Consider the following 17,974-nt stretch of genomic DNA (forward strand, 5'->3'; position numbering starts at 1 on the left):
TGGAACGTCTTTCTTTTGTAAGTGATGGTCTAGCGCTTGCAGGAATAGAGTGAGCGTCTGTGTGGAGTGTTCGGAGTGTGAAGGGAAGCAGTGCCAGGATCCACCTCGTGCTCCAGATGGTGGGGGGCGGGGCCTTGGCAGCGCGCAGGACTTATCGCTCAGGGCCAGAGTGATGATGAAGTAGCTTTTTCAAAAGCAGTGTTCGTTGGCTTGGATGTTTGAAAAACTTGTGGCAGATTTTTCAACAGCTCCACCTGTTGAAGGAACTGATTCTCAAATACAACCCTGAAATAAGCCCGAGGGCTAACAACACCTTCCCAGAGCTACTGCAAGACTTGTTTGATGTTGCAAAGAAAAAGAAACACTTTTCTACAGCAGGTCCTGACTGTTATTAAGCCTCCACCAAAGCGTCAACAATTTGCAGTCAGAACCCAGTTCCTCCCACTGCGATGATCCTTCTGATGTTCTGTCAAAGGTTCAATTCAGCCTGAGGCCTCAGTGCCACACATCTCGTCGCCCAACCACGTGGGCACTGTAGGCACCATATAGCTGTTGTCGTTGTTGGCATCATCATCATACCAGGGTTATCAAGAGAGAAGAACCAGGGTTTTGGTAAGTGTTAACACGGTGTGTGTGTATGAAAGAAAGAGGGAATGAATTCATATTTTCTCTATTTCTATTTTTTATTTGTATCTGTGTTTTAAATATTCTGTGTTTTATTCTATGTAGTTCTCTTTCAGGTCATTAACAAAAGCAATCCAAGTGTTGAAAGAAAATGTTACGTTATTGCTGACGTGTACTAGGTAGTTAGGCCAATGATGGTTGTGACTGTACTTAACATAGACAGACTTTTTTTTCTTGTCATTATTTCCTGAACAATACAGTGTAAAAACTACACAGCATTGACATTGTATTAGGTATTATAAGTAAGCTAGATGTGATTTAAAGTGTACAGGGAGGATGTGCATGGGTTGTTTGCAAATACTAGGCTATTTTACTATATATAAGGGATTGGAGCGTCCACAGGTTCTGGTATCCGTGCGGGGTCCCAGAACCAATCCACACAATGTAGAGGGAGCACCGTGCTTCCGAGAATCCGTGTGGAGCCATGGTTCTCAAACCCAGCTACACATTAGGATCACCCCAGGCACTTTTAACATGCGGATGCTTTGGTTCCTTGCACAACCAAGAATGTCAATCCCGTAGGTCTGGGATGGGACCTAGGTGTATTTAAGGTCCCCAGATGATACTAACATGGAGACGGGGCTGGGAAGTTCTGGGTACGCATTTCCGTCCAGGCTTCAGCTATCAAGATGCATGTAACATACCCTTTATTAGCCATGTAAATATTTGCTTTACTAAGTCTTCTATTTGTTCTCAGTGCTTTGGTCATGAAACTCATTTATAGCCCTGACAGTATCTGCTATACCGTCGAATATATTTTATGTTTAACAGCACCCTCCCTGGGATAGCAAATACTGCTTCAAAGCAGTGAGAATCCCATGAGGACAGAAGTCCAGACTGTCCTGTTGTCATCTGTTTCCCCAGTGCCTGGAACCGAGGAAATACTTGAAATTGTATGTTGGATGGATAGGTGAACGAACAGAGAGAGTTAAGACCATGTATTGGACTACTGAACTAAAATATATTTAATGATAGAGTCTAGATTAGAAATATCTGTGTGTGAGAATGCCGAGCTGGGTCTAATCACATAAGTGGTAACAGAGGTAAATGTAAGGTCCTGTCCTTCAGTCCAAGGGTACAGGCACAGAAAACATCTAACATGTTTTTAGCAATGCAGGAAAAGGACTTAGTGATTACCCAAAAAGACAGTTACAGGGACTTCCCTGGGGTCCAATGGTTAAGACTCCGCGCTCACAATGCAGGGGGCCCAGGTTTGACCCCTGGTCAGGGAGCTAGATCCTGCATCCTGCATGCACGCCGCAGCTAAGAAGATCCCGTGTGCTGCAACTAAGACCTGGCACAGCCAAATACATAAATAAATATTAAGAAAAATAAAAGACAGTCACAGCCCTAAATCATATTAATAGATGTAGGATCTGGAATGTTGGAGACAATCACCCCATTTTTATCATTTTCCAGATCACATCTGTGGTATTACGTGCAGCTTTGAAAACCATCTTCGAGGATGGGGACAATATAAAAACTAAAGAATATTTGGCAAAGACTCCTAGGATATTGAAAAATCATACCATGTCATACAGAGGATGGTTGGAGGACTGGGGAAGTTTTCTTGGAGGAACTCGGGACTGTGAAAGTTATCTTTATTTATTTGAAGGGTTAGCATTGAGAAACCAGGCTGGATTTATCTGATGTGACCCCAAAGAGCTGGATTAGAACCAAACTTTAACTCCATACAAAAAAATGATATTTCGGGCTTCCCTGGTGGCGCAGTGGTTGAGAGTCCACCTGCCGATGCAGGGGACACGGGTTTGTGCCCTGGTCTGGGAAGATCCCACATGCCGCGGAGCGGCTGGGCCCGTGAGCCATGTCCGCTGAGCCTGCGCGTCTGGAGCCTGTGCTCCGCAACGGGAGAGGCCGCGGCAGTGAGAGGCCCGCGTAGCGCAAAAAAAAGACTTTTCCAAGACCAAAGCTAGCCAAGAAAAGACTATGGAATGTCTCTCTTACATAGACTAAGGTATTCTGGCAGATGTCTATATGTCAGTGATGTTTTGGAGGAGCACTGGGGGGTCCTGCTTAAACACAAATACTGCTTCAGTAGGTCCCCAGTGGAGCCTGATCTCTTTTGCATTTCTAACAAGCTCCCAGGTGATGTCCACTCAATGGCCTCTAAGGTCCTTTCCAAGTCTGAGACTTTGGTTTCTATGAAATAGATGCATGTCCCCTCCTATGCAGACTCCATTCCCTTTGACTTTTAGATGTAGCCCTGTTGAACCAGTTTGTAAGGACAGACCTTTGGGAAACTTCCCAAATGAAGCCAAAGTCCCCTATGAATGCCACATAGTGATTTTTCCCACCACGAAGGAACAGAAGGGACTAACAGACTGTGATCACTCTTCTTAATTAAGAGGTGAAATGGTTACCATTCTCTTTCCTGAAAAGTGGACTGCGGATTTGTAGAGGTGGAGAATGAGTAATATCTGTAAAATCTTTTTTGTTCCTTTTTTCCTTGTACATCTGTAGAGACAGATTAGGGAGAAATTTGTAACTTTGCCTCTCAAATAAGACAAAAGGAAATTTTAAGTGCATTTCCGCATGGCTTCATCAATTTCCATCCCAGTTAAAAGGGTCAAAACACCATCTCCTCTTGCCGGAAACATCCCAGTGGTCTCTCAAGGGCTTGGATGTAGGCTGAGGACAGTCCTGTCACCCACCCCTCCCCAAGAATGGCAGAGACTGCAGGCTGCATACCCCTCCCCGATATTCTTTTTCCTTCCTTCCTTTGTCGTAGAATCTCTGGTTCTTAGCTAGGCATACAACTTCCCAGAGAAAAAGAGATCCTGTTTCCTAGATTCCTTTGCTTGTTTTCCTGATCTCTCTTTAAATGTCGATAATGATGGAAAATGACATTCCACGTGGGAATAATATAGTGATACAAACATTTTTAATGAAGCACTGCCATTTTATCCAGGATACTGAAAAGTGTTCACTGTGGTACAAGGAGCAGAGAGATGAAGTCATTGATCGTCAGTTGCGGTGTTAAACAATGCTGGAGAAAGAAGCTGCATTTGGCTACGAAGTTCCTGGAGAACTTCATGAATCATGAATCTCCCCGTCTGTCGGGGGTAAAGGAGCCTGTTGGGTTAGGAGTCAAAGAAGGAGTGATTTCTGTTATTGGTGAGAATGGTAGCATGGGGACTATGGTAGTCCGTCTGTTCGTTGGTGGTTTCCGCTGATAAAACAAAAATCAAGACAAAAAAGGCATTTATAAATCCTCGACATATAAATATTACGTAGCTACTACTTGAGTAATAAAATATTTTTAAGTTTATATAGATAAGAGGGGAGAATTTTCAACCAATACCATTTTTTTTTTAGTTTTATTAACATTACCAACTTCCTCTATTTCTCTCTATGTGTATGACAGTTAATTACTGAAATTTCAAATTGTTTGCATTTCATCTTTGCAAAGAAAAGCAAGTACTTTCTTTCCAACCTTGTTGTTTCAGCCAATCTTTTTGGGAAGAACAACTAGAAGAGTTGGACGCCCCCACCGCCAAATGTTTATGCATACTTCTGAAGGTAGCAGAGTTCTAAGAAAGTGAGGCTTTATGGACCCGAGATCCTGGGGAGGCAAGAATCCCAGGGAGGCATTTGACTGCCCTCAAGGCAACTGGAGACTCCTAAAGCAGTGGCTGAAAGGCTGGAAGCCCAGCACTTTTGACAAACTCACAGGGCTGGGGGCCAAAAGTTCAAGTTCAGGGGCTGCCGGAGAGGAGACTTGGTAAGTAACCCGGCTTAAGGCTAGGACCCCAAAGACCTCACCCTGGGGGTAAGAGTGAACCAGGGGAACTTGTTCTAATCATCTCAGTCTCCAAGTGGATCAAGGTGATCTGTGAATGTTGTCCCCACAGTCTACATAGTCTAGAAACAAAAGTAAATTCTCTCTGGAGGACGATAACTTCATCCCGAACCTCAAGTTGTCTCTATCATTTTCAAAAACAATGTTCACTGCTCAATCAAAAGCAACCAGGCTAAAAAAAGAATCCAGAGGGGGTGGGGTTGGGGGGGAACGAGACTCAAGTGACAGTGAAAAAAAGTCTATCATAGAAGCAGACCCCAGGAGGTCCAAACAGTGGAGTTACCAGACACTGACTTTAAAATAACTGTGATTAAAATGCTCAAGGAATTAGAAGATAAGATGGTGACTTTGGCATAAAAGGGACACGTTAGAGCTGCAAAATAGAAGGAAATAGAATAATTTTAAGAAATTATGATTTCTTAAATAATTTCACGTATTTTTCTATATAAATATATATGTATATTTTTTTAAATGTAACTTCCCTCTCAGATATTTTTAGTAGGATACATGTAATGAAAATTTGAGAGGACTTTTGCTTAATAACTATCTTCAACATTTTCAAGAAACTGTAATGCTTTTCAGACAGATTCACAAGTTTTAGTTCTTCCATTAATTAGCAATTTTGTTAGTATGTGGAACATTCTTAATTCATAAGCAGTGACTTAAAATTTTATTAAAAATAAGATATAAATGGGAAATTAGCCAGTATTATGATAACAAAACCCTCAAACATGATTTCACATTTCCTGTCTTTCCCTTTATTTTCCTGAACCTTCATTCTTCTTTCAAGTGTTGATAATGACAGAAAAATCAAAAATGAAAACTTACACAGGTATTGAAGAGTTCATAAAACCTCTGAAGGTACTGCAAGAGGGGGAAAATAAAAACAGTTACCTGACATTTAATTGTTAGGAAATTTTGTTTCAGTTCACATATAATTTTTTAAGTTCTTAAAAAAAGAAATACTTCCAAGAAGAAATTGCAAAAATTACTTTAAGGTCTGTGAGTAGTAAAGAAGCTTGTTGTAATGTAAATTGGACAATCATATAGAAGAAAAGGGAGTTAGGAGTCAGCTGAGATGAGGATCAGTACAAAAATTTTCCAGAGATTAACTCCACTAAAAAACAACCAGAGTCCATAGAAACATAAAGATTTATCTCTGCCTTTTTAGTCAGACTATAAAAGGAAAAGGAAGTTGAGAGCCAGGGTGAGGAACAGAGAGCTGTGTGCTTTGGCAATTCTCTCTGAGCAGAAACCTGAGCTTTCAAAGATGTTCCAAGCATCTTCAGGAAGATGCAAAGCAGCAGGCAATATACCAAGAGGCCACAGTCTACAGATCAAAATCTATGCTAAAGATAATTACTGAAAATAAGTATAAATTTATCTCTGAGCTTGCTTGGCAAAAGAAGTAGACATTTGTCTGTTGAGATGAAGTCTTCTAAAAGGAATTAATAATACATGTAACTTGTTAATGAGGAATTTTAGATATTATAATGGATGTATTGAATGGGTTTACCAGGCGATGCAGTCTACATGGGCGCATTCTTTGGATCCTCTGAAAAGTAAGGACATAATATTCAGTTGCAAAAACAAAGTATTCTGGTGATCTCTGGGTTCTAGATTATTTAAGTCAGATTATGCTAAACTTGTAGAAGACGTTTAATGACTTATGTTAGCCCCTTATTGTGAAAGAGAAGGATCTAAACCAGTTGTATATTGAGAAGGGTGGTGTTCACCCAGACGAGAAGTGACACAAGGCTGGTGTTCTAACTTTCACGGGCCTGGAGATGGTCTATTTCTCTGGAGATGATTCTCCCAACTGGCAGGAACTGTCCACAGAATTCCTAGGTATGCCAGCGAGGCTGGTTCCTATGCTTCCCACCTTAGATTTTTCATTTTTACCTTGGAGAAAATCTTTTTTTTTTTTTTTTAATTTTGTTGAAGTATAGTTGACTTGCAATGTTGTGTTAATTTCTGCTGTACAGCAAAGTGACTCAGTTATACGTATGTATATTCTTTTTCATATTCTTTTCCATTACTGTTTATTACAGGATATTGAATATAGTTCCCTGTGCTTTACAGTAGGACCTTGTTGATATTCATTCTATATGTAATAGTTTACATGTGCTATCCCCAAATTCCCACTCCATCCCTCCTCCAGCCCCCTCCCCCTTGGCAACCACAAATCTGTTCTCTATCTCTGTGGGTCTATTTCTGTTTTGTAGATATGTTCATTTGTGTCCTATTTTAGATTCCACATATAAGTGATATCATATGGTATTTGTCTTTCTCTTTCTGACTTACTTCACTTAGTATGATAATCTCTAGTTGCATCCAGGTTGATGCAAATGGCATTAGTTCATTCTTTATCATGGCTGAGTAATATTCCATTGTATATATATACCACATCTTTTTTTTTTACATCTTTATTGGAGTATAATTGCTTTACAATGATGTGTTAGTTTCTGCTTTATAACAAAGTGAATCAGTTATACATATACATATGTTCCCATATCTCTTCCCTCTTGCATCTCCCTCCCTCCCACCCTCCCTATCTCACCCCTCCAGGCAGTCACAAAGCACCGAGCTGATCTCGCTGTGCTATGCGGCTGCTTCCCACTAGCTATCTACCTTACGTTTGGTAGTGTATATATGTCCATGCCTCTCTCTCGCTTTGTCACAGCTTACCCTTCCCCCTCCCCATATCCTCAAGTCCATTCTCTAGTAGGTCTGTGTCTTTATTCCTGTCTTACCCCTAGGTTCTTCATGACATTTTTTTTTCTTAAATGCCATATATATGTGTTAGCATACGGTATTTGTCTTTCTCTTTCTGGCTTACTTCACTCTGTATGACAGACTCTGGGTCTATCCACCTCATTACAAATAGCTCAATGTTGTTTCTTTTTATGGCTGAGTAATATTCCATTGTATATATGTGCCACATCTTCTTTATCCATTCATCTGATGATGGACATTTAAGTTGCTTCCATGTCCTGGCTATTATAAATAGTGCTGCTATGAACATAGGGGTGCATATATCTTTTCAAATTATAGTTTTGTCTGGATATATGCCCAGAAGTGGAATTGCTGGATCATATGGCAACTCTATTTTTAGTTTTTTGAGGGACCTCCCTACTGTTCTCCATAGTGGCTGCACTAATTTACATTCCCACCAAAAGAGTAAGAGGGTTCCCTTTTCTTGGAGAAAATCTTGTAATCATGCTTTATGTTCCTGAAAATATTACTTCTTGAAAATGTCACTTATTTCCTCCCTAAATCATATCTTCCTAGGAGACAACAACTATTCCTAATTTTGCTTTTTTTAAAAAAGAACAGTTACCTTCCAGTTTAAGAAGTGATCATGGTGAATTCCAGAATGAAATTCTCGTACCTGTGAAAATTGAGAGGAAGAGTATGGAGACTGAGGAAATAGATGTAATAATAATAATAGTAATTAACTAGGAGATTTAGACTTTGAGTTCCCAGAAGGCGGGGGCTATGTTTTGTCATCTGTGTAATCCTGGCACCTAGCACGATCCACCCATTTCAAGAAAAAATTGTTTACAGAATAAGCAAATGAACGTTGCATCTGTTAACATCGGTCACTAATCCTTTTTAATACCAAAAATATTATCTCAGATACAAGCATACCTAGTTTTATTGCACTTCACAGATACTGCATTTTTTTTTTTAAACAAATTGAAGGTTTGTGGCAACCCTGTGACAAGTCTATCATTCATTTTTCCACCAGTGCTTGCTCACTTCATGTCTCTGTGTCACATTTCAGTAATTCTCACAATATTTCAAACTTTTGATTATTGTCATATTTATCATGGTGATCTGTGCTCAGTGATCTTTAAAAATATTACTACTACGACCTGCCGAAGGCTCAGATGATGGTTAGCGTTTTTTAGCAATAAAATATTCTTCCATAAAGGTGCACATTGTTTTGTAGACATAATGCTACTGCACACATAATAGATTACAGTATAGTGTAAACGTAACTTTTACATGCACTGGGAAGCCAAGAAATTCGTGTGACCCACTTTCTTACAGTATTTGCTTTATTGTTGTGGTCTGGGACCGAACTTGCAATATCTCCGAGGTAAGCCTGTAATTCTCTCAGCCTACTCACTCTCTGCTTTGTTCATAATAACGACCTGAGCTGTAGTTTTCCTTAACCTGCTGCCACGCGTCTTCCGTTTGTCTCAGGGTTTATCAAGGGCTTCTCCAGAGCAATCGCAGCTCCCTCTGACAGCCCCTCCGTCATCCAGTGGTTCTCAACCTCCGTGGCCCAGTGAAATAATCCCCTGGGGAGCATATAAAAATCCTGATGCCTGGATCACACCCCAGGCCAATTAAGTCAGGTTTTGGGGGTGGGACCCAGACATCAGGACTTTTTAAAGTTCCCCAAGCAATTCCATAGTGCGGCCAAGATTGAGAATGACTGCTCTGTTCCGAGGCCAGGAGAGTTTCTCTGCTGTGCTTGACTCAAATCTATTGTTTTTCTAACAGGGTCTTTTAAAATAGGTTGAAAGAGCTACTTTTAGCTCCAAAGAAACTTAAAATGGAGACTGTGGCTTTGAATCCAATGGTAGATTTTTTTTTTTTTTTTTGAGGGTTGAATGTAAAAGTTTGGAATGCATGAACCAAGACTGATTTGCAGAAATAGACATTAAGAGTTTACTTACTGGTGTGCAGTGAGCTGTGACCAAAAGGAAAGTGATCAGAAACACCAGTTTCATCTTTTGACTCTATCTACAAGTAAAACAAGAGTATTAATTCTTAACTTGGAAAATATGGGGCCCTTTCCTGCTTATGTAGCGTGACACTGGATCAGGCAACATTATTAAGGAGCTTGGCGAAGATTATGCTATTGGGAACCAAAGGATGTATAGATTAGCGATTCTGGAAGATATTAAACACTTGGACTATAGATTATGATTCACATGCCTTAAGAATTGTGTGTGGCTCTAATTCAAGATCTACAACATACACACACACACGCGTGCGTGCATTCAAGTACAGTACAGTATAAAACATTTCATGCTTATTAGGAATATTCCCCCAGTGAGTTTAAAAGAATATTGGTCTATTCTATTAACTGCTTGTAAAAACACAGCTTTTAAAATAGTTATTATTTCATTTGATTCTTACAATGACTTTGATAGGTAGATATCATTAGTATAATATCCACTTAGAAGTGGGTATTTGTCTGGTCTATACTCCTATATTATGATGTAGATTGTTTATTTGATGTGTTAGTAAATTCTAATAGGTTCATGGTTTTTCTGTTTTCTACTGTATCATGGCAACTTTTATTTCAATCATTTTCATTTTTCATGAAAACAAGAAAAGTTCCATCATCTTTTAAATGATATACAAAATGCCTTTTTTGTTGTTTTGAGGGAAGAGAAGAGAGATCAGGCATTCTGAAGATAAGTATAATTGTTTTATTTCTCCATAGGATTACTGTAATTTTTATCAAGAGTATATTGATTGAGTTTTGTAAGTGGTGTCACTCTTGGTAAGTGTTTTTAATAAAACTTAATTCTGCCATTTGAAATACTTTTTACAAAGAGAGCTCTAAATGTAATTTTAAAACAAATCAAGACAAAATGACAACACATATCCAATAATCTTAGATCTGTGAAATGCCATAAGAGAATATGTCCTGAACCAAACTGCCAATGACTGACTTTAAAAGTCCATCTTCAAGGTTAAACGATATTTGAAATGGGAAGAAAGCCTTCAAGAGGATGATACGAAGACCAAATTTATGTAAATATTATTGCCTGCTGGAAGGCTTGCATCCTTCATGTTCCCCTGTTATAACTGTTGATGTTCCCCTTATTTTTCCTTATATACATTGCTGTAAATATGGAGGAGGGAAACAGGAATGCACATTTGAAGGATAACTTTGAATATTCCACTTATGTAGGATTTTTGTCACTGCTGTTTTTCTATAATTTGTTTTCAGTCACTATTTTAAAGCCCTAACGTAACCCAGAGCAAACATCAGAGTAACATATTTAAAATAAATCAACATGTGGGTACATGAGACAATATTTAAAGAATTAAAAGCATAGGCCATGACTATAAAAGAGAATTAAAATGTTATTGTAAATAAATTAAATTCTTTAATTCTCAACCTTTCTAGTTGTCCATATCTTTTATAAGATAATGTAATTTATAATTGAAAGGATATTTATTACCTTGTACACCAGGAAAAATGAAATGTCCAATATCGTTAAGATTTCCTTGACGCCTCGTTTGCAGATGATCTGGGTAATCAGAAGATATTTATATACGTGGATACTAATGACGTGCAGTATCAGCACTTTAAAAAAAAAAGATTCCTCCTGACCCTCATTTACATAGGAATGGGACAGGGGTTTCCCGTGCAAGGACAATACCTCATTCTTTGCAGGGCCAAGACCCTTGTCTCTGATCATAATACATTTTTGTGGTTATTCTTGAGACATGAGTAATTCAGGAGACCTAGGGTTTTGTTAATGAACCATCAGGACAAATAATTGCAACAACTAGAAAAGTACCATACTTGTATTAGTAGTTTGGCTAGGAGATACACCCTGAGAATTTCAACTTAAAAGACTTAACATAAATCCGTTGAAATTTGTGTGAATCATGCATTGACAGAGGATGTCTTTTTCTGCCATCTCATTCAGTGGGGAGACAGAGGCTATGAGCTGAAAAAGTGGAGGCAGCACTAGCCTAAGAGTCAGCCCTCCAAGTCTCAGCTCAGCCACTGCCTGTGTTGGCTACACCTGGTGAAGGTCAGTTTGGTTTTCCACAGAAAAAATCCCCAGGGCTCTCCTTATCTCAGAGTCCAGGTCCCAGCTAACTCAATACCAGAGAAAGGAAATTCTTCCCTCCTCGACAAAAACCCATTCATCTCTTGCTCCTGTATGTTTGACAGGATAAATATTTAGCTCCTTTCAGAGAAGTCCTATACTCTCCACATCTATAGGTTTCACTTTTATGGTCCAGGCAGATCAGGCTGCATTTTTACCAAAATCTAGGTTATTAGTCTTAAATAACAGTCTTAAATAACATCACCTGTGGGACACCAACAGCTTAGCCGAGGCATCACTTTGCCAAACCCAATTCCTTTCACTATATATATATATATATATATATATAAATGAGCACTCCTTTATTGGGCTAATCAAAATAGTGTCACCTAATTCTGGGAAAAAGTTCTAGTGCTTTGAAACTCCAGTGCAAAATGAAATAAAATGCAAACTTCACAACTTCACCTCACAGACCTTCCACCATGTTCTAGCTACATAAGTATGTGAATAGTGTAATTGCCCACAGCCTGGAATTCACTCTTTTTCTCTAGTATGATAAAACAGATTGATTCCTTTTAAAGCAGTACCCGTTCTCCTCTTTCATCTTGTCTGGAACAGAGATAATGGATAAGTGGGAAAAATCAAAGAAACTTCTGGATCCATCACAATGGGAGTCCAGCCACCACGCTAAGCAGCAGCGAACGGGATGGTCTGGGAGCCATATCAGAACCTTGTTTGTTAACTTATCTGTGTCTCCTAAATTGAGGCACTGTCTAACTCTTGGCTTCTCAACAGTGGTGATCAGAAGTTTGTTTCTTCAGGAACAAATTTGAGTGGGTGGACCTCTCAGCTTTCTCGGATTTGGCATCCCACAGGAGTCTGTGCTTTCCCTTTGAAGATTCATAAGCCCTCAGCACTAAGAAACACAGACCACCATCCAGAGCAGAATGTAACACACTTTCTCAGTGTGGCTTTTGCTTTTTTTTTTTTTTTAAGTGTAGTTGATTTACAATATTATATTCGTTTCAGGTGTACAACATAGTGATTCAGTATTTTATAGATTATACTCCATTTAAAGTTATTATAAAATATTGGCTATATTCCCTGTGCCGTACAGTAAATCCTTGTATCTTATTTTATACAAAGTAGTTGGTACTACTTAATCCCCTACTGCTATCTTGCCCCTTCCCTCTCCCCACTGGTAACCATTAGTTTGTTCTCTATATCTGTGTCTGTTTGTTTTGTTATATTCATTCGTTTGTTCCAATTTTTAGATTCCACCTATGAGTGATAGCATACAGTATTTGTCTTCCTCCATCTTATTTCACTAAGCATGAAACCCTCCAGGTCCATCCATGTTGTTGCACATGGCAAAATTTTGTTCTTTTTTATGGCTAATATTCCATTGTGTGTGTCTGTGTATGTATATATGTGTGTATGTATGTGTGTGTGTATATGTATACACACACACACACACAGCTTCTTTATTCATTCATCTATTGATGGGCACTTAGGTTGCTTCTATATCTTAGATATTGTAAATAAAGTTGCTGTGAACATTGGGGTACATATATCTTTTCAAATTAGTGTTTTCGTTTTCTTTGCATGTATACCTTGGAGTAGAATTGCTGGATCATACGGTAGTTCTATTTTTAGTTTTTTGAGGAACCTCCATACTGTTTTCCATAATGACTACACCAGTTTACATTCCCACCAACAGTGTAGGAGGGTTTCCTTTTCTCCACATCCTCGCAAACATTTGTTACTTGTGGTCTTTTTGATGGTAGCCATTTGGACAGGTGTGAGGTGATATCTCACTCTGGTATTGATTTGCATTTCTCTGATGATTAGCAGTGTTGAGTATCTTTTCATGTGCCTGTTGGCCATCTGTATGTCTTCTTTGGAAAAATGTCTATTCAGGTTTTCTGCCCATTTGTTAATTGGGTTGTTTGGGTTTCTTTTGATATTGAGTTGTATGAGCTCTTTATATATTTTGGATATTAACCCCTTATCAGTCATGTCGTTTGCAAATATTTTCTCCCACTCAGTAGGTTGTCTCTTCATTTTGTCAATGGTTTCCTTTGCTGTGCAAAAGGTTTTAAGTTTAATTAGGTCCCACTTGTTTATTTTTGTTTCCTTTGCCTAAGAAGACATATCCAAAAATATATTGCTATGACTTATGTCAAAGAGTGTGCTATATTTTCTTCTAGGAGTTTTATGGTTTTTGCTCTTACATTTAGCTTTTTAATCCATTTTGAGTTTATTTTTGTATATAATGTGAGAAAATATTCTAATTTCTTTTTCTTTTTTTTTTTTTGCAGTACTCGGGCCTCTCACTGTTGTGGCCTCTCCCGTTGCAGAGCACAGGCTCCGGACGCGCAGGCCCAGCTGCTCCGAGGCATGTGGGATCCTCCCAGACCAGAGCATGAACCCGTGTCCCCTATATCGGCAGGCGGACTCCCAACCACTGCGCCACAAGGGAAGCCCTAGATTCTACTATTAACTATGAATTATTTGCTTTATCACATATCTATACATGTATCTATCTTTCTATGAATGTATTTGATGCCCATTTAAAAATTTGTTACATATCTTTTTCTTGTCCATTTTTGGAAGATTTTATCTGTTATATGTTGGAATGATCTGCGTATGTCTTTTGTCTTTATGGAGCCTCATTGCTTCTAAGCTAGTGTGCAAAGAAGCATGTTTAAGTAGAACAAAATATTGTAAGGGGCCATTTGAATAACCAGTGTCTGGTTAGCCCATTACAGGTTAGCCCACTTGGATAGTTAAGTGGGAAGAGAGGTTTGAGCACAAGAGAAAATATCTAGTGCCAGCCCTTAAAAGTATGGAAGCAGAATGAACCAGAGGGTGGGAGTAGGAGTCCTGATGAATTTGTATGGACCACTTAACCATGAGGAGACTCTCTCTCTATCCCACAGAAAGACAGGCGTGATATATAGTAAGTGTGACTTAGAAAGATGTTGGATGGTTGAATTTTTGTTCTGCCAACACTGGAAAATCCATTAAGAGAGGCAGAGAATATTCAGGTCATTGGCACGTTTTCTTTCTGTGTTTTTGACTGGATTTAGACTGGTGTTATAAACCACTGGCTGCTTACTTGGTTGGACTGGTACAAGGGTTGGTTTTCTTGGTAGATATGACTAAGTCAAGAAGGTGGTCTATATTGCTAATCTATACTCTCTTCAAAATAAGAAGAGAGGGGCTTCCCTGCTGGCGCAGTGGTTAAGAATCTGCCTGCTAATGCAGGGGACACGGGTTCATGCCCCAGTCCGGGAAGATCCCACATGCTGTGGAGTGGCTGGGCCCGTGAGCCATGGCCACTGAGCCTGCGCATCCAGAGCCTGTGCTTCGCAACAGGAGAGGCCACAACAGTGAGAGGCCCGCGTACCACAAAAATAAATAAATAAATAAGAAGAAAATTTTTTTTGGCTGCATCGGGTCTTAGTTGTGGCATGTGGGATCTTCATTGAGGTATGCGGGATCTTTCGTTGAGGTGCACAGGCTCTTCATTGTGGTGTGTGGGCTTCTCTCTAGTTGTGGTGTGTGGGTTTTCTCTTCTCTAATTGTGGCATGCAGGCTCCAGAGCACGTGGGCTTTGTAGTTTGCAGCATGTGAGCTGTAGTTGAAGTACGCAAGCTGAGTAGTCGTGGCATGCGGGCTTAGTTGCCCCGTAGCATGTGGGATCTTAGTTCCCTGACCAGGGATCGAACCCACATCCCCTGCATTGTAAGGTGGATTCTTTTTTTTTTATGGTTTTATTTTATTTTATTTTTAAAATTTTATTTATTTTTATTTTTGGCTGCATTGGTTCTTCGTTGCTGTGCGCAGGCTTTCTCTGGTTGCCGCAAGTGGGGGCTCCTCTTCGTTGTGGTGCATGAGCTTCTCATTGCAGTGGCTTCTCTTGTTGTGGAGCACGGGCTCTAGGCACACAGGTTTCAGTAGTTGTGGCTCATGAGCTCTAGAGTGCAGGATCAGTAGTTGTGGCACATGGGCTTAGTTGCTCCGCAGCATGTGGCATCTTCCTGGGCCAGGGCTCGAACCCGTGTCCCGTGCATTGGCAGGCAGATTCTTAACCACTGCGCCACCAGGGAAGCCCTAAGGTGTACTCTTTACCAATGGACTACCAGGGAAGTCCCAAGGTGCATTTAACTTTTGAACAAAGATTATTTTATTTTATAAAAACAACTCATGACCCTCAGAAAATTTGGACCACAGAGAAAAGAGCTACAATTCAGTAATTTCACTCCTATGGTTAGCCAAGAAAATTGAAAACATATATCTACACAAAAACTGGTAAATGAGTGTTCATAGCAACATTATTCATAATAACCAAAAAGTGGAAACAACCCAGGTATCCATCAACTGATGAATAAGTAAACAAAATGTGGTATATACACACAATGGAATATTATTTAGCAATAAAAAGGAATGGCACAATATATTCAAAGTACTGAAAGAAAAAAACTTCCAACCAGGAATACTCTAAACAGCAGAGTTATCATTCAGAATTGAAGGAGGGATAAAGAGGTTTCCAGACAAGCAAAAGATAAAGGAGTTCTTCACCATTAAACCAGCTTTACAAGAAATGTTAAACAGACTTCTTTAAGCTGAAAAGAAAAGGTTCTAGTTAGTAACAAGAAAACATATGAAACAGTAAATCTCATTGGAAAGGTAGATATATAATAAAGTTAGTGGATTAATCACTTATAAAGCTAGTATAAAGGTTAAAAGACAAAAGTAGTAAAAATAAATATGATTACAATAATTAGTTAAGGGATACACAAGATAAAAAGATGGAAATATGATGTCAAGAAACATAAAATGAGCAGTGGGGAGGGTAAAAATGTTGACCTTTAGAATGGAATCAAACTTAAGTTGTTATCAACTTAAAATATGCTGTTATAGATACAAGTTGTTAAATGTAAGCTTTATGGTAACCACAAAGCAAAAACCTATAGTAAATATGCAAAAGATAAAGCAAAAGGAATAACATAATACCACTAAGGAAAGATATCAAACTACAAAGGAAGAGAGCAAGAGAAGAAAGGAACAGAGAGGAACTATAAAAGCAGAAAACAGTTAACAAAAGGGCAATAAGTATATACGTATCAATAATTACTTTAAAATGTAAATGAACTAAATTCTCCAATTGAAGGACATGGGAGTTCCCTGGTGATCCAGTGGTTAGAAGTTAGTGCTTTCACTGCCATGGCCCAGGTTCAATCCCTGGTCGGGGGAACTAAGATCTCACAAGCCATGTGGTGTGGCCAATTAAAAAAAAAAAAGGACATAAAATGGCTGAATGGATAAATAAAACAAGACCCATCAATATGCTGCCTACAAGAAACTCACTTTAGATGTAGGATACACACAGAATGAAAGTGAAGGGATGGGAAAAGATATTCCATGCAAATGGAAACCAAAAGAAAGCTGGAGTAGACATACTTATATCAGATAAAATAGACTTTGAAAGAGAGATTATAATAAGATACAAAGATGGGCATTACAAAATGATAAAGGGGTCAATCCAACAAAAGGATATAACATTTATAAATATTTATGCACCCAACACAGGAGCACCTCAATATATAGAGCAACTATTAACAGACTTAAAGGGAGAAATAGACAGCAATACAATAATAGTAGGAAATTTTAATACTCCACTTATATCAGTGGATATATCATCCAGAGAGAAAATCAATAAGGAAACATTGGCCTTAAGTGACATGATGGATCAGATTGACTTAATAGATATACACAGAACATTCTATCCAACAGCAACAGAATGTACATTCTTCTCAAGTGCACATGGAATATTCTCCAAGATAGATCACATGTTAGGACACAAAACAAGTTAATAAATTTAAGAGTATCAAAATCATAGCAAGCATTTCTTCTGACCACAAAAATATGAAACTAGAAATTACATGAAGAAAACTGGAAAATTCACAAATATGTGGAGATTAAACAACATTCTACTGAAAAATAAACGGATCAAAGAAGAATTAAAAAGTAAAATAAAAAAATACCTTGAGAAAAATGAAAATGTAAATACAGCATACCAAAATTTGTGGGATGCAGCAAAAGCAGTTCTAAAAGGGTAGTTCATAATGATAAAAGCCAACCTCAAGACACAAGAAATATTTCAAATAAACAACCTAACTTTACCCCACAAAGAACTAGAAAAAAAAAGAAGAAAAAACAAAGCCCAAAGTTAGTAGAAGGAAGGAAATAACAAAGATCAGAGCAAAAATAAATGAAATAGAGACTGAAGAAACAATAGAGAAGATCGATGAAACTAAGAGCTAGTTCTTTGAAAAGATGAACAAAATTGACAAGCCTTTAGCTAGACTCACCAAAAAAAAAAAAAAAAAGAGAGAGAGAGAGAAGGCTCAATTAAATAAAATCAGAAATGAAAGAGGAGCTATTACAACTGATACCACAGAAATACAAAGGATCATAAGAGACTACTATGAATAATTACACAACAAAAAATTTGACAACCTAGAAGAAATGGATAAATTCCTAGAAATATACAACCTACCAAGACTGAATCATGATGAAGTAGAAAATTTGAAGAGACCAATTACTAGTAAAGAGATTGAATCAGTAATCAACAAACAAAATCCAG

This window comes from Globicephala melas, chromosome 5 (assembly GCF_963455315.2).
Source record: "Globicephala melas chromosome 5, mGloMel1.2, whole genome shotgun sequence".
In the NCBI taxonomy this organism is placed as follows: Eukaryota; Metazoa; Chordata; class Mammalia; order Artiodactyla; family Delphinidae; genus Globicephala; species Globicephala melas.